At 38.4% G+C, this 22664-nt stretch overlaps 1 protein-coding gene and 1 non-coding gene across 3 annotated transcripts in view; both read right to left on the reverse strand.

Moving 5' to 3' along the window:
* Window positions 1-22664, reverse strand: part of LOC126355990 (cilia- and flagella-associated protein 206-like) — a 315199-nt gene that overhangs the window by 255255 nt on the left and 37280 nt on the right. The window lies entirely within an intron of this gene.
* Window positions 12170-12244, reverse strand: Trnas-cga (transfer RNA serine (anticodon CGA)). The gene has a single exon. It is a non-coding gene; the product is annotated as a tRNA-Ser (tRNA).

Genomic DNA, 22664 nt, shown 5'->3' on the forward strand with positions numbered 1-22664 from the left:
GGCAGTTCACCTTTACCCACAGTGGAAAACAAGGAATGACATGGTGTAGGAAGAATGAAGATCAGTTGTCAATGAGTCTAAAATTAATGACAATAGATATCATATATACAGGACATTTTTCATAGTTTCAGGAGATAACAGTGGCTGTGTGTATCAGTTTGTTTGGGTTTTCTAGCTTTGAAGGAGGGCTTTCCCTGAAAGGTAAGCAGTTTTCTGTCTTTTCTGCATACCTGTTTACTGTTTATTGGCTCATCTGTTTGGTGAGTTTAGCATTCCCACCTGATATCAAGAAGAACTCCAATAATGAATCAATCAATAAACTATGAGTGCTGCCACCAGCAGTTCATGTCTGTCCTCACCTTAGGCACTGTCAGCAATGTATCACTCTAACCAGTCATTGCTGATGGCCAGGTTTAAAATGGCCACCTAGTATTGCAGACGACAGTGATGAGCTTACAGATTGGGTCAAACTATAATCCTACTGCAGAGTAACGCAACTCATCTTCATCTGTTGTTGATGAAATAAAAGTGGTGTCAGTAGTAGCAGAAAATTTGTGATGAGGCTACTTATCTATGATCTTTAATTGCAAAAAATGTCTTGTGATAAAAATGGATGTAAATTTCTTAAACTTTCTATCAAACCAGGAAAAATAGAAGCAACAGTGGCAAATGGTGCTCCTACAACAACTGATGTAACAACAATACCACCAACAGGTTTTCATCGAACACTGCCACCACTGCTTCCATTGTTTAACAAAGCAAAGAGAGGTTTGGTCAGTTACCACGAACATATGAACTTGCAGTTCCAGGTATGTAATTTAGTCAATCCTGCTACATGGCAGCTATTTCTCATCATCTGGTACCAAAATCTATACACTCCTTAGTAAGCTAAATCTACTAGTAAATCCTGACAGGCTATATAATAACATCTATAGTCAACTGTCAACTGTCTTTTCTACATATGAATGCATGTAATAGTGGCTGGCTTATTAAATTTTTACTAGTGGGGAGTAGGGGAAGGGGGGGGGGGGGCAGTTGTAATCACAAGGAGCACACCCAGTCCTTTAGTATGTGGGTCAATGTTCACTAACACTCATCAACACTCTCTTTGAGGCTCAGACACTCAAATTATGCAACCAACTGTTGGAGGAAGTCCTCACAATTGAAGTGTTCCCTTCAACTACCAGTTAAGTGAAATCCAAATCAGTGAGTAATTGTTACGTATTACACTATCATGTCATATATTCTGAAACAGTCCTTGTACAAGATGTTGAAATGAATAAAAAAAGCTATGTACAACATTTGATGCTCTTTATCTTCATCTCAATATATTTTGATTAAGTCATTATTCCAGAGAACACCACAACAATTCAAACACTTGAAATATCACAAGAAGCACAATGAACTATGGGGCATGTTCAAGAACTAAGTGTACTGTGACCATAATGGGCTATGGCTTTTTGTTTTTTAAGGGTTGGCAACAATGAATGGTAGAGGGGGATCCCCTGATCACAACAAAAATTGTAGGAAGACGGTAGTGTGTAAACTCATGTTGTAGTGTCCAGTTGCATGAAAGATGTTGGTAAGAAATACGGCCAAGTGCAACTCACATGCTGTGACCCTTTCCATACTCGTGGAAGGAATAACCCTACAAACTTTTTTTTTTTTAAATTGGATCAACATGTTTATGACGAAGGTGTTATGAACACAACAAATGTTTTTTAAGTAATGTAGGGAGTTTAGTGGAGACCTAACAAACGTTCATGGTGAACAGAGAAGCAGATGACCTTCCATTTTGACTGGTAAGTCTGTGCAAAACATCAAGGAAACTCTTTGTGAAGACTGCTGATTGACTGTGGATAAAATTTTTGTGATGTTTCCACAACTCTCCAGAATTCTCTTATATGAGACAATCACATAAACGCTAAGATACCAGAAACTGTATGCAAGACAGGTCCCAAACTGCTGACAGAGCAGCACAAGGAAAATCGGGTCAATAGTGCCAATAAGTTTCTTGAGGGACTTCAACTGAAAGGTAATAGATTTCATGAGCTCTACTGTGGCTGGAGATGAGACCTGAGTGCCTCATTACACACCTAAGGTAAAAATACAGTTGTCACAGTGGAATCACACCAATTGCACATGCATCAAAAAATTCAGATCCATGATTAGGAGCAAAAAAATCATGACCTCAGTGTTTTGGGATCAAAAAGACATAATTTTGGCCAAATATGTGCCTGAGAGGAGACTATCAATGAACATCAATATTATGAAACCAAAAATAATCTCAAAAGAAGCATTCAAAACAAAAGGAGGGCAATGTTGACAAGAGGAGTGTGCTTGTTGCACAGCACCCATCCCCACCCATATGGCCTTAGCCACCAAGGTTTTCAACACCTGAAAGCACACAAGTGAAATTAAATTTTCAACCAACAAACAGGTGCAGAAAGAAGTGGGGGAAGGAGCTGATGGGAGAGTTCTTTGAGTAGGGCATGAAGAAGCTTGTTCCATGGCTCACCACATGCACTGAACAGGATGGTGATATGTGGAAAATGTCAACAAGTGTACGAACATTCTGTAATTTTTTGTTCAAATATACTTTTTCTAAAAAATATTGACATCCTTAAACTTACTTTCTGAACATGCCTCATATTAATGAAGAAGCTGGAATTGCTGAAGTTCACAAACCATATCATGGGTCATGCAGACAGGAAGGAAGTAACAGAAATCAGTCACCATCTTTTTTTTGTTTTCACCATCCTCTTTATCATACCTATCATTGTATCACAAATTGAGAAGCTATTGTTTCTCCATTTCATCTACAGACGAACTAAGAAGTAGCAGATCAGTGGAACCTCAAAGTCTCAATTCACTCCTGGTGTCCTGGGAGTTTTCACAAAAATATATGTAGAAATTGTCCACACTGGAATGAAGGATGCCAGGGCTAGTAGAAAGGGGTCATTTGGCTGGTTAGTGTGTAGGTACATGGTGAAAGGCCCCCAGGATGCCATTAAGATTTATTAAAAAAGAAAAAAGAAAACACCAAGTGACCAGAGAGTTAGCAAAGACGTTAATTATGAATGGGTCGTAAGGTGCAGACAAATGAAAGACAAACATTAAATCTTTATAACGTGTTTTTTTGTTTTGTTTTTACTCTTACACTCTTTCGTATGTAGAAGAATGATGAAGACGTGCAATTTTAGATATGAAGTATTGCAAGCTCTATGTATCATATGTGAGCATGAATAATATTATGTTCAACAACAGCATCAAGTGTTTCTTTTTATTTATTGAAGTAAGTGAAGAAACATATAAGGAAGATTTTCATGATTACGACAAGTGTCAGTGTTCCCGAAGTCCGCCGCCTGCAGCTTCAATTAAAATGTAAGTCTGATGGCCCAAAGATATGAGTAAGCACAGAACATTTTAATAATGCAATCATATTATATCCTACAAAAATGTGTCTTCATATGAATAGGCAAGAATATTTACTAATATTTACTCTTTTTTTTATTACAACTGTCAACCTGTGTGGCAGGACTTACGGGCACCAGTTGTGAGTACTATTGGTTAACTATTGTTATAGTAAGAAATTTCTATGACATTCTTATAAACCATGCAAAGTAATTGTATTTTTTGTTTGTAATGAATCACAATGGGGAGCGAGTGTTGCAGAAAGGCAACAATTAGGGAGAAATTTTAGAAAGGAATAAGAAATGGATGCAGGTTACGTAAAAATTTTCAATAGTAAGCTGTTCTGTTCAGCACAGCGAAGGTAGGACGGCTACACAAGTTGCTTGAATGGTTGTGCTTGGTACCACCTCTTTTGATGTAGATAGAAACCTTTTATTCATTATTCCCTTCCTTGAATTTTATTTGCCAAAAAATTGCAGAAATTTTTCAGTGTGATACATATTGTCAGTAAAACATAAAGAATTGTGACATAATTGTTTGCGCATCATAATAGACATAAAACAGGCTTTGACATCACGAGAATTGCATTTGTTGAGTCTAATGGTTAGCACATGAAATCAAAAATGCAAAAAATCAACAAAAGCAAAATGAGGATAATGGAATGTAGTCAAATTAAATCGGGTGATGCCGCAGGAATTAGATTAGAAAATGAGACACTTAAAGTAGTAAATGAGTTTTACCATCTGGGGAGCAAAATATCTGATGATGGTAGAAGTAGAGAGGATACAAAATACAGACTGGCAAAGGCAAGGATAGCATTTCTGAAGAAGAGAAATTTGTTAACATCGAGTATAGATTTAAGCGTCAGGAAGTTGTTTCTGAAAGTGTCTGTATGGAGGGTAGCCATGCATGGAAGTGAAACATAGACAATAAATAGTGTAGTCAAGAAGAGAATAGAAGCTTTCGAAATGTAGTGCTACAGAAGAATGCTGAAGAGAGGTGGTGAATATAAATGGTGAGAATAGGAATTTGTTGCACAACTTGACTAGAAGAAGGGATCAGTTGGTAGGACATGTTCTGAGGCATCAAGGGATCTCAGAAGGATGTAGGTTGCAGTAGGTACTAGTAGGTGAAGAAGCTAGCACAGGATAGAGTAGCATGGAGAGCTGCATCAAACCAGTCTCTGGACTGGAGACCACAACAACAACAACAACATGAAATTTTTAATATTTTTGTGAGAATTTTATTTTTTGAATATTCATACAACATGACAGAAAAATATATGTCCACTGTTGATAACAACAGCAAAAACGCAATCAGCCAAGATGGCGGAGAATTTCAAGATCGAACAATTGAAGTTCATGCGCCATGCATGCCTACAGCAGAAAGTTGAAGTAGATCAGAGATGAGTGTCGCAGGAGTGACAAATGATAGCGACACTCTGCAGCAGAACAACTTCGGTGACACAAGGTTTACAATTGATGAGACAATGTCATGCATCTCCCAGAGCAACATAATGCTCATGAATGAAACATTGGAGAGCGATTCCAATATGAATTTTGACAACACGTTACACACACCACTTGGTCACAACACAAACATTAACTTGGGAAGTACAGCTGACAAAAACCACAGTGGTACAACTGGAGCACTACTACGCCAGTTATTATTTAATGTAAATGTGAAATTTGATGATATGAAACACAATATGAAAGCCAATTTCAGTGATATGAAACAAGATATGAATAGCAAAATTGATAATTTGACACATAATCTGAACACTGTCACACAAGATCTAAATACAATGAAACAAGAACAAAAACGAAGTATTCAAGGATTTGCAAGAAACGGTCTCACAAAAATTCGATGACTTAGCCAAAAAGAATGATATGAAAACACAGGTAAAGCATGAAGTACTTTCTGGACTTTACAGTAAACAGAAGGTAGATTCTTTTAACAACCACAATGATCTAGTAGAACAACAGATAAAGAAAATCACAGATGCAAACACAAACATTGAAGCCACACAAAACTAGTTGTGTTTGACAGTAAAAAAGGTAACCACTGTTGTTAACAAACTAAATAAAGACTATGAAGGAGAGAGAGAAGATCAATGATATCATTAGTCAAGCTGAAGCAGGTATGTTAGATAAGGGTAATACCATTGCAGAGAAGTTAGTAACAGATTGTAAGTTGTACACAGATGTAGTAGAAAAGGCTATTAAGAAAAAAGAAAATGAAATAGTGAACAAAGTAAATATTAATCCACAAGGTGCAGAAAATAGGATCTGAAATCTTTTAGAAGAAAATATTATCGGATCTTGAAATATGCATGTAAATAATACACAGGCTACAGTGAACAAACCACAACTCGGTATTTATTCACAAACTGTCAAGAGTACCACATCAGATACCCGTGACTGTTGTAGAGTGCAAATGTAAACATAGCCACAATTCGAATACCTGAACAATTACCAACCGGAATTACAGGTAACTACAATAACCACCTAAATACAATAGAAAATGCCGCATGTCTATCAACTATTTTTGTAGACAAAGGTTTGCTGAGACATTGACAGTTTCCCACATTCACTACCGAAGGTAAAATAATGAATCCCATAGTATTTATCAGTGCTTTTCTTCATGTTTATTTTCATTTATTTGTCCACAAAAATCTCTTTTTCAGTACATGTATTGTACACAGGATATTGGACAGAAAACCTTTTTAGTTATTGATTTTTCAAACATCAAACACACATTATTAAAATTTTTATAACAAATTGGATCTATACAGTTAATAATTACAAACTTACTTCTACAATTAAAGATACAAATTACATTTTTTTCTTGCATAAGATACTGTGAGATTGAAAAGTAGCAATTTTTCAGAAGGTAGGTTGTCACAGACTTTTTAAAGCTTTGTAGTTCAGGAAGAGATTTTATATGCCTTGGTAATCTGTTTTAAAGTTTTGTTCCTGCATGATACACACCTTTTTGGCATAATGAGGTGTTACAATGATTAACATGTATGTCACTGTCTGACCTGGTACTGTAATCATGGACACTTTGGTTTTGAGGAAAAAGGTTTTCTTTTGTAAGTATGCTTTTTTTGTCATGCTTGACCACTTCCAGTATATGAATGCAGGGAAGGGGTATGATCTTTAAAGAAAGGTTTGCATGGTTTTCTGCTGCTCACTTGTTTCATTATTCTTTTCGGGAAAACTGTTATGGACTGGTGTACATTTCCCCAGAAAATGGTACCATACTTCAGTATTGAATGTACACGAGCAAAGTATACAGCTCTAACTCTTTCTGCACTAGTATTGTTGCAGAGAGTTCTTACTACATAGCTCTTTTTTGCTAGTTTTGAATTTAGGGATGTGATATGAGTGCTCCATTTAAGATTTTCCTGGATATGAATCCCAAGAAATTTAGTTTCACTGACAGCTCTAATGTTTTGGTTATCTATATATATTACAGGTTGTGCCAGATTTTTATTTTGATCGGTGTGGAAATTCCTGAGTACCGTTTTTGGGGTTAACTATTAGTCTGTTTCTGGTAAACCACTCAGACACCCCTTTTGTAATATCTTTTGCAGATGCAGTAACATTTTCTTTTTTATTCCCTCCAATCAACAGACTGCTGTCATCTTCTAACAGTACTGGCTCAGAATCCCTAACGTGTGATGAAAAATCATTAATGTAGATCAAAAAAGAAACAGACCTAAAATGGAGCCCTTTGGAACACCATGACTTAGTCCACATGGTTCTGAAAGGTGTACATGGAGTTCATTTCCTTCCATGTACTTAATTTCAGTTACCTGAGAGCGATATTCAAATTTGATTTAATCCACTAATTTGGCACACCTCTTACACCATACCATTCAAGCTTCCTTAGGAGTATAGAATGAGCAATCACATCGAAAGCTTTTGTTAGGTCCAAGAATAAATCCACAATAAAATAAATCCACTGCATTTAAGACATGGTTTATCAGATTAAAAGTGGCTGTTTCAATTGGTTGCTGTGGTCTGAAGCCATGTTGACATCCAGAAATAATATTATTCTTGTTGAAGAATGTAATTAGTTATGAAAGGAACACTTTTTCAATAAATTTCAAAAACCCTGACAATAGAAACACAGGCCTATAGTTACCCATACACTGATGATCACCTTTTTTATATAGGGATATTACTTTTGCCATTTTCAGTTGCTGAGGGAAGACACCACATGATACGGATGAAATGCATATGTCCAATAAAGGTGAAAGTACTTGTCTTGCTGTTATTTTTATAATATAATCTGTAATATCATCAATACCAGTTGAATACTTACTCTTCAGTGAATTAATGGTATTTAGGAGCTCTGTTGGGCTTATTGGACTGAGGAACATGGATATATTACTTATTTCAATAGATGGAAGTTCTTTCCATGTTGTATTAGGTGGATTTCCAAATTTTTCCTTCACTAATCTTCCAGCAACAGTTGCATAATAAGAATTGAAACTGTTTGCAACTGCACCAGGGTCAGTGATATTCTTGCCATCATGTGCTATCACAATATTTTGTGAGTTGTCTCCTTTCCCATAAGATCCTGCACAGCTTTCCCCGTGAACTTAGTTTTATTGGATGACTTCATAATATATTTGTCATTTCGTTCATTTTTGCCTCTTTTATTACAAGTTTCAAAACTAGCTTGTATTTTTTTAAATAATTAATAAATTCTGGACTGCTGTCAGTTTTTGACTGCAGAAAAAGTTCCCGCTTCCTTTTACAAGATATTCTAATGCCTGATGTAATCCAGTTTTTGAATCTATCAGTGCTTTTGGAAATCACTTTCCTTTGTGGAAAAGCTATGTCAAAATTATACTTGAAAATGTTCAAAAAATTTTCCATCTTTTCGTTAGTAATAGAGGTATCATATACTTCTCTCCAAGATTGTTCGCTGATTAGATACTGGAAGTAATCACTATTTTTCCTATTATAAATCCTTTTATGGATAACATTTTGTATACTGGTCGAAATATGATTTACAGGTCTGGTCGGTAACTGCAAAAGTTGGTCACTATAGCCAGTATCAAAGAATTCTGATGAGCACTTGTCCATGTTTACGCATACCTTATCAAGGAGAGTGACACTAGTTTTTGTTACATGTGTTGGGAGAGCTAATAGTCAGACAAAGATTGTAGGCTTTTATAATATTAAAACGTTTCCCTGTGGCAACTGGACAGAAGCGCAGAAAATCAGATTTGTCATAGGATACAAGCAAGGTGATGTGCTTTTGTGGGTAACTGAAGTGACAGAACTTTGTAGCACTTATATCCAATTTGAACGATCTTTCCTCAACAAATACTGGTCTGAGGCAGTTTAAGAAAGACTCAGATGTGAGGTTTTCAATCCTGCACCAATCAATGCCAAATATGGTAGTCTATGTGGATGTTTTGATAAATACCTGAACAAGACATGTTACTGGACAAACCCAATATCACATGTAGATATGTTGAAAATTTTGAAAAGTAGTGTACCATCACATATTAGAGAAAAACTAGTCACAACGCCAGAGCACAGCACTGAGTATTTTCTGTCAGTGCTTGGTTCTATCAACTTAATCTATAAGGAAAGACCTGTATCCAATGGAGAAACAGAAAATCAGGCACAACAACAACATAGTTATGTAAATCAGTCAGTAAAACATGATCTAAACACACAGCAAGGATGGTACACACAACAGCAAAATTACATACGCAGAGGTAATGAGTACAGTAACAGGAACAGAAAAAACAGACAATTTAAAAAAAAAATCCAAAACAACAGGGAAAATGTCGATGCACAAAGGAATTACAATTCACCATACAAGGCCCTATGGCAAACGTGAATAGAAACAGTCAGCCTCAGCAGCGGCCAACACACAGCAACAATGCCATGCCTTACGCTGTACCGCAGCCGACCTTTGGGAAGAAACATAACTGCACAGCAACTACTGACACAAACTGGCGAAGTACCCACACAGTGCAACTAACTGAAATTTCTCCTGGTAACAAATTAAGTCACACTATGCCATCAGATAACACCAACAGGTCATAGTTAAGCCCCAGGCTACTGACCTCTCAGGGTGTGGAGGCAAGGCGGAACTACGAACATGTTCTATAAGGTTTGACAAACAAAGGTGACACAAAGGGTAATTTGTATCAGCATGAGTTAGAAATAGTAGATAAAGTCAAGGAAGAACAAATACAAGCAATCATTAAGGAAAATATTTAATACTGACACACAGTTAATTTTAGATACAGGTTCAACTACTAACCTAATGTCAAATGCATTTTTTTGTGAATTGAAGAAGAGTGGCAAGTTCCCAACATTTCCTGTCCAAAATTGCAGGGCGCAAACTGCTACAGACAGTAAGACTAAACTGGTTAAACATCAGGCACTTATTCTATTACAAACTGAACATTTTACAGTGAAGTGCAACTTTCTTATAATCGACAAGCTCATAGTTATTTGTCTTATTGGCATGGGCGCATTTGGAACATATAAAATGCAGATTGACATAGGTAATGGTAAATGCCACTTTTTTGTAATGGATCAGATCTTTTATACTGATTTACTCATATCAAAAACAAACCAGAGTCAAATGTAGTGGTACAATATTTCTTTCCAGCTGTATATTTCACAAACAAGTATGATACTGAACAAGAAGAAAACACTGAGGCTAGTTACGAAATGGGAGAGCAGAAACTAAGTGAATCACAAGTACTAAATGAGATGCAATGACAAGAACTTTATAACTTATTATTTAAGTATGCCAATGTTTTCCGTAATGAGCCAGGAGTAATCAAAGATTATGAATATAAATTTGAAGTCTATCCACAGGAATCATTTTGTGGAATGTCATATCCTATTCCATGAGCAAAACGAGAGGCAGTAAGGGAAGAGCTCAATCATATGATTAATTGGGGAATTATACAACCTTCATTGTCACCTCATTGTAGTCCAGTATTACCAGTAAGCAAACCAGATGGTTCTGTAAGGTTAGTTCTCGATGCTAGAGGTATCAATAAGATTATGGTACCACTAGGCATAAGACCAGACAACTTGGACGACAGCATTTTAAGTTTTACAATACAAAATATTTCAGTATACTCAATCTCAAGATGTCCTACAGCAAATAAAGCTCCACAAAGAAAGTTGAAAATATACAGCAATTTTCTTTGGTGGCAGAAGTTATGAATTCCGTGATCTACCTTTTGAACTGAACATTAGCACAGGAGTGTTTATATCTGCACTGAATGCAGTTTTAGGATCAGAACTGATCATCAAAGTCATTGTTTATGTAGCTGACATGCTAATAGCCACACCCACTTGGTTAGAACATATCAGGCTCAGTGAACAGGTGCCTCAACAATTTGCAGGTTGCGGAGTGACAGCCAATTTAAAAAAAAAAGTCTACTGTAGTATTGATAAGGAGCAAGTCAAATTTTTAGGACATGTTGTGCCAGAACAAGGTATATTACCTGATACAAAGAAACTTGATGCCGACATACACAATTGTCAAGTTCCAAGGAATAAAAAACAACTAAAGGCCTTTTTAGGACTAGTTTTGTTTTTTCGTAAGTTCGTACCACAACAACTGATGAACAATGATGCATTGCTCAACTTGTTATAAAAAAATAGGCTTTGGTTATGGGATGGTAAGTGTCAAGAGGACTTTAATACCACTAAGCAGGAATTAGTCAATGCATACATTCTTAGCCACCCTGACATGTCCAAGGATTTTTGTCTATGCCCAGACGCCTAATCTCAAGGGCTGGGGGCATGCTTATTCCAGATGCGAGAGGCAGCAGCTAAGGAAGTATCCCAGGCCATGTCACACATTAAAGGAAGCAGATAGATCTTACTCTGTGTCAGAATTGGAAAGTTTAGCTGTAATATGGGAATTTAAAAGTTTGAATATTTGAATATTTGAGTACCAAAATTAACTGTGACCATCAGTGACTGTCATTTCTTTTAACATGTAATAGTTTACACCATCAATTACATAGGTCATGTCTATATTTACAAGAATTCAATTTCGAAATCATTTATGTTAAAGGAAGTCAGAATGTTATTGTGGATGCCTTGTCCAGGTTACCACAAAGTTTAGAGGAATTTGGTGAATTAACAGGGCAGGACACAGAAATCAGAACGTTATTAATGCAAGGTACAGCACAACAGTCTGATTATCATAAGTTCTATAAGCAAATGAATATCATACAACAGGGAGATCGCAGATGGAGTTAAGTCATGCAAAACCTTAAGTAAGATGAAGATTATATTGATGAATTTATAAGACACATACATGAAGTATGGGGACATTACAGAGTAGGCAAATTTACCGAATTTTCCAAATTTGAGTAGGCAAGCCCTACAGGTATCAAGAAATTGTGCAATGTGTCAAAAATCAAAACAGTCCAATGTGTCAAAATATACTGAGCTACATCCAATCCTCACAATAAACCCTCTAGATATAATATTCCTGGACATAGCTGGTCAAATTCCAAGAAGTAAAGGAGGAGTAAGTTACTTAGTAGCAACATATAATATTTTCATGGAACATATCAAAATTTATGCCATTAAAAATGCAACAGCCACAAACATCAGAAAAAGAATTGAGGGAGACTAATTGAGAAGAGGAGGTAAACCAAAGGTACTATTCAGAATGAGATTTTCATTCTGCAGCAGAGTGTGCGCTGATATGAAACTTCCTGGCAGATTAAAACTGTGTGCCCGACCGAGACTCGAACTCGGGACCTTTGCCTTTCGAGGGCAAGTGCTCTACCATCTGAGCTACCGAAGCACGACTCAGGCCCGGTACTCACAGCTTTACTTCTGCCAGTATCAGTCTCCTACCTTCCAAACTCGGTCGGGCACACAGTTTTAATCTGCCAGGAAGTTTCATATCAGTGCACACTCCGCTGCAGAGTGAAAATCTCATTCTGGAAACATCCCCCAGGCTGTGGCTAAGCCATGTCTCCGCAATATCCTTTCTTTCAAGAGTGCTAGTTCTGCAAGGTTCGCAGGAGAGCTTCTGTAAAGTTTGGAAGGTAGGAGACAGATACTGGCAGAAGTAAAGCTGAGAGTACCGGGCGTGAGTCGTGCTTCGGTAGCTCAGATGGTAGAGCACTTGCCCGCGAAAGGCAAAGGTTCTGAGTTCGAGTCTCAGTCGGGCACACAGTTTTAATCTGCCAGGAAGTTTCAAAGGTACTATTAACTGAAAAAGCTTCACATTTGGTTGGGCAAAAGTGGAAAAAATTTATGACCTCATAGGGAATAAAGCACATAATAATAATCCTTTTTCACCCAGAAGCAAGCCCAGTAGAAGAAATCTTTAAAGAATTTAACCAGTTTATTAGGACATACACACCTCACAAACATACCCGATTGGTCAATAACCTTCCACATTCTTCAACAGGTTTCACACCTAATGAATTGATGTTCCGGACAAAACAAACAAATGAGTCGGAGTCGCCGATACCAAAGGTACGCACTACAGAAATAACACTACAAGACAAAATCAAACAAGCCATAGTTACACTAGAAAAAAGGCCTGAGTACAGAAGGAAAATCTATAGCAAGAAACTGAAACGTGTTACACAATTTTTTGAAGGGCAATGAGTCCTCTTACAGATGCACCCTAAACTGACAAAATTTGGCAAACTGAATAAGAAGTGGCAGTTACTCTATTCAGACCATACGTAATTTCCAAAATACTATATCCTGTGACGTACAGGTCAGTTAATGAGAAAACAGGAAAAGACAAGGGCCTCCACCCTCACAAAGATATAAAAGCCTTTATAGAATGACTAAGTGTGGTAACTTTTTTTTTTTATCGCAAGATAATTGTACATAGTGTACATAATTCTAAGTGTAATTTTTCTTCTGGAGTGTATTCTAAAATAAAGTAATGGGTATAGGAATAAGTAATTCTTTTGATTTGACATGTAAGTATAAAAATGAACAGCAATGAGAAGTAACACAACACCTCATGTGAAGAGAAAGTATAAACGAAATTAGCTTATGGCTCAGCTGTTGTGTGCTCAACAATACACACTTATTTCAGTAGCAGGAGAGGAGACATTGACCTGTGCGCATGCGCGACATACTGGCAGAAGGCGCTACTAAAGTAGGAATGCAATATGTACGTAACCTAAGTAAAAAGTAACCGGAAATACTATGGAAATACATCTACTGTCTAAGAACTAAAGAACCTATTGATATATGTACATACACATTTAATTAAATACTAAGCTATGTACAACATATTTACAACCAAAAGGAAGCATTATGAAAAACTATACAAGATGTGTAAGCTAAGGGCTAACAACAAAATACTCTGAGAGATGTCAAATAATTTTCTTTGCAGAGTAAATGATCATAATGGGTACCAGAATAAACAAACATCTATGAATTTAAACAAAGTATGGAAATATCTGCGGATGTATGCAATGACCAAATGTATCAGTGGCCACCAAGCAACAAATGCAATTAGTTTTTAGTTAATTTTATTTTTTTTCTTTCGGTGACTAGTGCATCATCACAGCACAGAAGAAGAGAATTATGTCAAGTGTAGCAGAAACCAAACGAAGAGATGGGCCACACCTCAAGTAAACAATTTAGTTATAAGGTCATAAGGCAAATGAAAAGTGAAATATGCATGGTTGTAGTGTGTCCCCATGACAATTATCAGTATCTATTTGCTGCAGAGTACACATAAACATTTAAGCATGTGATTTTACAAAAACTAGTTAATTTTTATTGTGTCACATGAAAGCTTGAATAAAGACATTTCCAGGTATTCGAGAAAGATTAGTCTACGATGGTTAAAACATCATGTATCACACTACACTAAATGTGAATTGAAGTAAACAGCACTAACACATGAAGAAACAACATGATACTACTTGGGTGATTGTATGTATTGTATTGTATGGTAACCGGGGACCTAGAAACGACAGAGAGGCTCCATTCCCACCGCAGCCGCAGTGGTCCACAACCCCACGATGACTACCGCAGTCTACTTCACCCCTCCGCTGCCCCACACCGAACCCAGGGTTACTTTGCAGTATGGCCCCCGGTGGATCCCCCCAGGGCACGTCTCACACCAGACAAGTGTAACCCCTATGTTTGCATGGTAAAGTAAATGGTGGTGTACACGTACATGGAGAACTTGTTTGCGCAACAATCACCGACATAGTGTAGCTGAGGGAGAATAAGGGGAACCAGCCTGCATTCGCCAACACAGATGGAAAATCGCCTAAAAACCATCCACAGACTGGCCGGCTCACTGGACCTCGACACAAGTCCGCCGGGCGGATTCATGCTGGCGACCAGGCACCCCTTCCCACTTTGGAAAGCCATGCACTAGACCACTTGGCTAACCGGCCGGGCACTTAGGTGTTTAGTCAGTACACATTATTTCAGTGAAGCAAAGTTCCTTGGCAACTAATCCATCATTGTACGAGTAACATTTCCTCATAAATCCTTAAACCAGTGGATGAGTATTTCACTTCTTCGCCTCCCAAACAAAGGAGGCAGCGCCAAGCATAGTTAGGCCAGCAATGCACAGTGTTTTAGTCCTATTTAGAATGTTTTTCTCCCTCTTCTACCTAAGGAAGAAATAAGCTACCACGAGTGACAAAAGCCTATCTATAAAATGAAACATAAATGTACTATATTCTTGTATTGTGTCATAGTAATGCGATATGTAATTAATTTGTACATGTGAAACTAACAAACAAACTGTAGTAACAGAACCCAGTTAATGAAAATTTTTTGACGTTTTAAAACTTCGAAATTTATGTTCATAATATAAGTGATGGATGGAATGTCAGCCATAGGTATAAACTATCATGTTATGTATATTGTTGTAACTCAATACTTGTATGAATTTTCATTGGAAACCAAACTCCATATGAAGACATGAACTTTAAAGACAAGCAATGTATACAATGTTTTGAACAGCTATGTTTGTCTTTCAAAAAGTGGATGATCAACTGTGATGTGTGTGTATGCCCCGAGTAGCTGAGTTGTCAGTGCAACTGAATGTCAATCCGAAGGGCCCAGGTTCAATTCCCAGCTGGGTCAGAGATTTTCTCCACTCAGGGACTGGGTGTTGTGTTGTCCTAATCATCATCATTTCATCCCTATCAATTGGCAAGTCGCCAAAGTGGTGTCAAATCGAAAGACTTGCACCCGGCGAACGGTCTACCTGACAGGAGTCCCTAGTCACATGACATTTATTTTAACATGCATGTAAAATGAAATAATTTCTGAGTATTGTGGCTCACAATTCTTGACAAATTGACAAGTGAACTATAGCTGTTTGAGCCTCTACTTACCTCATCAACGGAGGCTACTGGTCAGGGTTCTCTCCACTAAAAATGCGAGTACGACGGGTAATAATGATGCCTGGGTCGTAAAAATGGAGATCTTTTGCCACAGTGTTGGATTTTGAACAATAAGCACACACCCACTGCACCCAGAATGAAGACAAAAACCACAGCAATTCTTTGATACGTAACACTCAGGTGAAAGTGTGATATTCAATGTGAAATCAACACTGAGAAAGCGAGTGAACACACATGCGACGGTAGTTTCTAGCATGTTGACTGTTAGTGTATAGCTCTTAGCTGCTAAACTGGCCAGTGCACCAACATAAAACCCAGCAGCAATAATGAAGCAAACTGAACATTACTGTTAGTGCGCTAAATTCAAATATGTAATGGACTGTCATATTATGTATATAATCTTTTAATTTCTTGTAGGATTCTAACATACCTAGGATAAACTGACATATCCATTCCATTAAATAAAAAAGGAAGCCGACAATAAAGAGCATCGATCCCTCTCGGCAAATGTAAATACAAATAACATTGTATGTCTTCATTCCATGTCAACATTCAGTGTGTGGGCAATTAGGTAGGTACATGGTGAAAGGCCCACAGGATACCATAAAATTAAGATTTATTAAAACACAAAAAAATGAAACACTGAGCAACCAGGGTATTGGCAGAGATGTTAATTATGTGGTAAGGCACAGACAAATGAAAGAAAAAACATTCAATTTTTGTACAGTGTTCTTTTGTTTTTACTTTTACACTCTCTTGTATGTAGGAGGATGATGAAGATGAGCGAGTTCAGATATGAAGTACTGCAAGCTCGATGTATCATATGTGTGCGTGAATAATATTATGTTCAACAACAGTATCAATTGTTTTTTTATTTATTGATGTAAGTGAAGAAATATATAAGGAAGATTTTCTTAACTATGACAACTGCCGGTGTTCCCAGAGTCTGATGCCTGCAGCTTCAATTAAAATGTAAGCGAAGTCCAATGGCCAAAAGATACAAGGAGCACAGAATATTTTGATAATGCAGTCATATTATATATCCTATAAAAATGTGTCTTCATATGAATAGGCAAGAATATTTAGTAATATTTACTTTTCTTTTTATTACATTAGTTGCAACAGCATGAAATAACCGGCATGCCAAGTCTCACAGCAGTATCGCTTACAGGTCAACATCATGTCTGTCCTGAAGCTAGAAAGTTCTGCCTTGAGCAAGAGCTTTCAAACAATACAACAAATTATAGTAGAATTTCAACCTGATAATGGTGCTTCTGTGTTGCAACCAACAAGATGTTTAAGGAATTAGCTTCACACTACATTTATTCCTTATAAACTTTGTTCTAAACAGGTCAAGAGAACAATGATGCACATAACTACAATATCAGAAGAAGAAATGACATTCATTGTTCCTCATTAAAGTACAAAAAAAGGACAAAAAGGAACCACAATTCTATAACTAAGTGTTTGATCAGTTATCCTATAAATGATATAAGATGGCTGCGAGACAGCTATGTTATATTTGACAACAAACCAAAAATGTTTCTTCTTGACAACTCGTTCTATTACATACAAGAATTTCTATTATTTTAATTTGTAAAAGGTAATGGATAGGAATCACCTAAGTCACGTCCTTATGGTTTTTGATCATTTGATCATTTGGTCAGCATTACAAAATAATTTGTGACATGGATATAAAATGACTCATTCCACATCAATAGAATTTATCGTGCAAATTATCATGGAACATGAAACTAATTACCCTGTAAACGTGTTTTCTGGTGTCAGTTTGTGTAACATGTGAGTAATATTGTTTATTCTTTCATACGAAGGTGATGGTTTATGATGGAAACCAGTACCAATAATACGTGAATACACTGCAGCTCTGCGTCATGGGTTTTGTTTTTACTGATTTGAATATCCACCTACATAGTTCCAACTTGAAATTCCAAATGATCCATTATTTTAACTATGGAATATTTTACTCGAGAATATTTCATCATCATTAATCCACACTGTAGACCTGCATGTCCTAAGAAATAACAACGGCTGTAATATCGTCTTGATTTCAGTCACTCACAATGCCAAGACAGGATTCTGCAGGATAAAATTATATGTCATCTTGGCCCTGCAGAATTCTCATCCATATTAACCTTCAGAATTGAAATGTATTTATATTACTCAAACCTTCTTCAATGAGTAGTCAAGGACTTGAGTGTAACAAACATTTATCACTATATTTCAATGCAGGAGATAGTTTCAGTGTTAAGATCTCAAATGACTGAATCTATCTAATATCCAAGTGATTTCCTGTTTATATAACATTGTTAAAGTTTTTCCAAGGAAGGTCACTGCTTGAAGTATTCTTTGGAGCAATGTATGGCATTGACTTCTCTCTGCTACATCTGTACTGACATCAGTGCATCTGTTTTATTTTTTATTTTTATTTATTTATCTCTTGTTCTGGTGATCCATGTTGTGACACTATCACAGGATGTGGAACATGTCAATTTTACAAGCTTTTGGCCAGAATTTATGGTAATACATAAAACAAAACAAAAACAGTAAACAGTGACTTAGGTCCCACTACAAAAAATACATTTTAGATATAGATAGAGATTACAAGACAAAAAACAGTAAACAGTAACTTAGGTCCCACCACAAAAAATACCTTTTACAGATAGATAAAGATTACAAAATAATAAGTGTTACACAGAAATAAATATTGCAAAATATATGTTTGCATAAAAATATTTGGTATTACAAATACAAATTTGGGCATACATTTGCAATTTACAATACAAGAAATGTAAAACACTGTAGTTCAGGAACTCTTATATTGCATAAAATGATCCTTGCAATAGGAACTACCTTAAGGTTTTTTTAAACAAGAGATCATCATCTACCAAACACTTAATTCTTGAAGTGAGGGCATTAAAAATCTTATGGCCATATGGACTCCTTTCTGCACCATACTTAGATTTGTCTGTTCATAGTGGATATTGTGACTCGCCGATCTTTGAAAGTGCCACCATGCAGTTACACGCGTCCTCTACATGCGGCGCTGTCTGCCGGCCATGCAGCATCAGCACCACCTAAGCGGCCAGCCAGCCAGCGGCTGCTAGACTCAGACTCAGTTCTGATTTGACTGTTAAAGTGTACACACATCTTACTTTGTTTACTTGATCTGTGACTTACATGTATTGTGTCGTCCTTGAAATATATTTGTTCAACTTGCAGTTATAACAATTGGTGACGAGGTAGTGAATTTTTCTTTTTCATCGTTGACCTACAGGTTTCCATGGCTACTTTAGAGCAACTATCGCAAGGTCTCATAGAACAGCAAACGCTTCTCACAAATGCGATTCGTGATTTTGTCGCGGCATCCAATGTGGAGCATCTCTCATCGTTGTCTCTACGTCCTTTTCCTCCTTACAACGAGACGGCAGAAGACTGGTCCGATTACGAAAAACGTCTTCGACAGCAATTCTTGGCATTTCATGTCGCCGACGACCAAACATGTAAGTCTCTGTTCCTTTCATGGATTTCACCTCAAATGTAATGGTTGTCGTCACAATTGGCTCCTTTGAAAGATCCTGCATCTTTGTCCTTTGCTGAAATGTGCTCACTTCTGTCCATCTATTTTCAAAAGCATACGCATGAGGTAGCCTCTCGTGTTGCCTTTTATCGTTGTCAAAAACAACCGAATCAATCCTATCGTGCTTGGGCTGCTGAACTTCACAGCCTCAGTCGAAAGTGTCAATTTGTTACTAACATTCACAAAGATTCTTATGCCAATTCCATAGTACAGGATGCTATTATCCGGTCAGTGCGCGACAAAGAAGTTAGGCAACGCGCCCTTCAGTTGGCAAATCCAACTCTACATGGGATCCTATCCATCACTCAGTCTTTTGAAATTTCTCGTGCCGCTGGAGTGCAAATAGAAGCATGGGGTGACGTCGGGGACGCACAACCTGTGTGTGCTGTTGACGAAGCGTGCAGCATGTCCCCACCAGCCAACATGGCTGCAGTACACTCCCAAGTGTAGCCTCAGCCTACATGTAAACAAACCTCTAAGAAACTGCAGCAAATCCAATGGCAACTTCCTTCATGTCCGCGGTGTTTTATGAAACATTCACGAGAGGATTGTCTCCAACGTTGGGCCGTGTGTCACAAATGCAAAAAGAAGGGTCACGTGTCATCCGTTTACAAATCCGACTGTATACCTGATGTTCATGAACATGACGCTGATTCTGCTTCTGTGTTGTCTTCTTCCCTTTCAGGGAAGTTATTCCTCACTGTCCAAATACTTGGTCGGGATGTTCGCATGCAGGTGGATACTAGTTCTGCTGCCACTATCATCAATTCTCAGACGATTTTCAGTTGGGTTCTCCAATCCTGTCACCTGTCACTAGGCAATTACGGACAGAAGATTTCTCTCGTGGGACAATTTGATGCTGAGGTATCTTACAAATCTGTTATTCACACTGTTCCCATATTTGTAATTGACCATAGTAACGTGGAGAATCTTTGGTTTCGATGCCTTTTGCGTTTTTGGGTTCTCCATAGATGACTCTGTCAATATCGTCTCTGATACTATTCCTTATGCTCAATTGGATTCCTTGTTGACAACCTTTTTGTCCCTTTTTTCTCCTGGGTTAGGCCGTGCAAACGACTTTCGAGCTCATATCATGCCCAAACCCACTGCTCAACCTAAGTTTTTTCAGGCTCGGCCCATTCCTGTGGCCCTTAGTGATCGGGTCATATGGGAGCTGGATCGTCTCACTGCTTCAGGGGTCTTGCTTCCTGTCACTTCCAGTGAGTGGTCCTCTCCTGTCATTGTCGTTGCTAAGCCAAATGGTGATATTCGTCTCTGTGGCGATTTCAAAGCCACTGTAAATGCTCAATGCCTTATCGAACCTTGCCCTGTTCCTCAACCTGAAGAATTGTTCACTAAATTTGCTGGAGGCCAGTATTTTTCTAAACTTGACCTGTCAGAAGCTTATCATCAACTTTTTTTCGACGCTGCTTCTGGCTGTTTCTGGTACTTAACACGCCTTTCGGCCTCTATCAATACCAACAATTGCCATTTGGGGTTGCCAGCGCCCCTGCTCTCTTTCAGGGATTCTTGGAACAATTATTGCTCACTGTCCCTGGGTGTATAAATTACATGGACAACATTGTTGTCACTGGCTCCACCACTGACGAACATCTTCAAAATCTCTGCACACTTTTTCATGTCTTGCAGACTGCCTGTCTTAAGTGTAACCTTCAGAAGTCACAATTTTTTCAGGCATCTATCACGTACTTGGGGTTTCAACTCTCTTGGGATGGTATTCATCCGCTTCAGCAAACTGTTGCTGCGATCAATGCCCTTCCTCGCCCTACATCTGTTAAGGAACTGCAGGCCTTTTTGGGGAAAATAGCATACTATCAAAAGTTTTTACCATCCGCTGCTTCGGTGCCTTAGCCGTTGCATAGCCTGCTGCATAAAAATTTGCCTTTTCACTGGTCCGCATCAAGCGATGCAGCTTTCCAGAAATTGAAGACTATGGTGAAACAGGCCCCATGCCTGGTTGCTTATCGACCTGGCCAACATCTTGTTCTTGCCATGGACACCACTCAATACGGGGTCGGTACAGTCCTTGCGCACTGTTTTTCTGATGGTTCTGAACAACCCATTGCTTATGCCTCCAAAACGCTCGCAGATGGCCAACAAAAGTATTCTCAAAATGAAAAAGAAGCTTTGGCCATTATTTATGCTCTTCATAAGTTTGGTGTTTTTCGCTATGGATCCAAATTTCATCTTGTTACAGAACACAAACCACTTGTTTCCTTGTTTCATCCATCAACGTCACTTCCCGACAAGGCTGCACACCATCTCCAGCATTGGGCTCTTTACTTGTCTCGTTTCAATTATGAGATTCGTTTCCGGCCGATGGCTCAACATGCGAATGCTGATGCACTGTCTCACCTTCCCAAGGGTCCTGATCTGGCATTCAATAGGGACAAACTTTTGTGTTTCCACCTGGATGTTGCCGAGCAGCAGGTTGTGGACGGGTTCCCCATCACCGGGGACCGGCTGGTAGCTGCTACAGGTTCTGACCCTACCCTCTCCCGAGTTTTACGCTGTATTCAGAAGGGTTGGCCAGATTGTCTGTCTACTAAGACTTCTGATCCATTGCGGAACTACTAAGCTTTGTGTTACAGTCTCACAGCTCGGGATGGTGTTATCCTCCTTTCCACCGAAAATGCTTCGCCGCGTGTTGTGGTACCTGCATCTTTGCGTGCTTCGGTCTTGCGCCTCCTTCACCAAGGGCAATGGGGTGTCTCTCGCACAAAATCTTTGGCACGCCGTCATGTGTACTGGCCCGGCATCGACCTTGAAATTGCACACATGGTCACTGCCTGTGGCCCTTGTGCGTCACAGGCCACCGCCCCGAAGTCATCTTTGTCACCGTGGCCTTTGCTTGAGAAGCCCTGGGAGTGTATTCATGCTGACTTCGCGGGACCTGTTTTATGTACTTATTGGCTTCTCGTTATTGACACCTACTCTAACTTTCCTTTCCTTGTCCGTTGCACGTCACCTACCACCATGGCAACCAGCAATGCTCTAGCTTGCATCTTCTCTTTGGAAGGCCTTCCCTCTGCTCTTGTTACTGATAATGGTCCGTAATTTACCTCTTCCGATTCCACAGTCAAACGGTAAGGATGAACGACTGGTCCGCACATTTAAGGCTCAGATAAGGAAACTCCTGACTGCTTCTCCAATTTCTGGCTTCTTACCATTTCACCCCCATGGGCGACCACAGCCCAGCTGAGCTCTTACATGGCTGACAGCCCTGCACACTACTTCATCTTCTGCGGCCTT

The sequence above is a fragment of the Schistocerca gregaria genome, chromosome 3, assembly GCF_023897955.1.
Source record: "Schistocerca gregaria isolate iqSchGreg1 chromosome 3, iqSchGreg1.2, whole genome shotgun sequence".
Taxonomy (NCBI): Eukaryota; Metazoa; Arthropoda; class Insecta; order Orthoptera; family Acrididae; genus Schistocerca; species Schistocerca gregaria.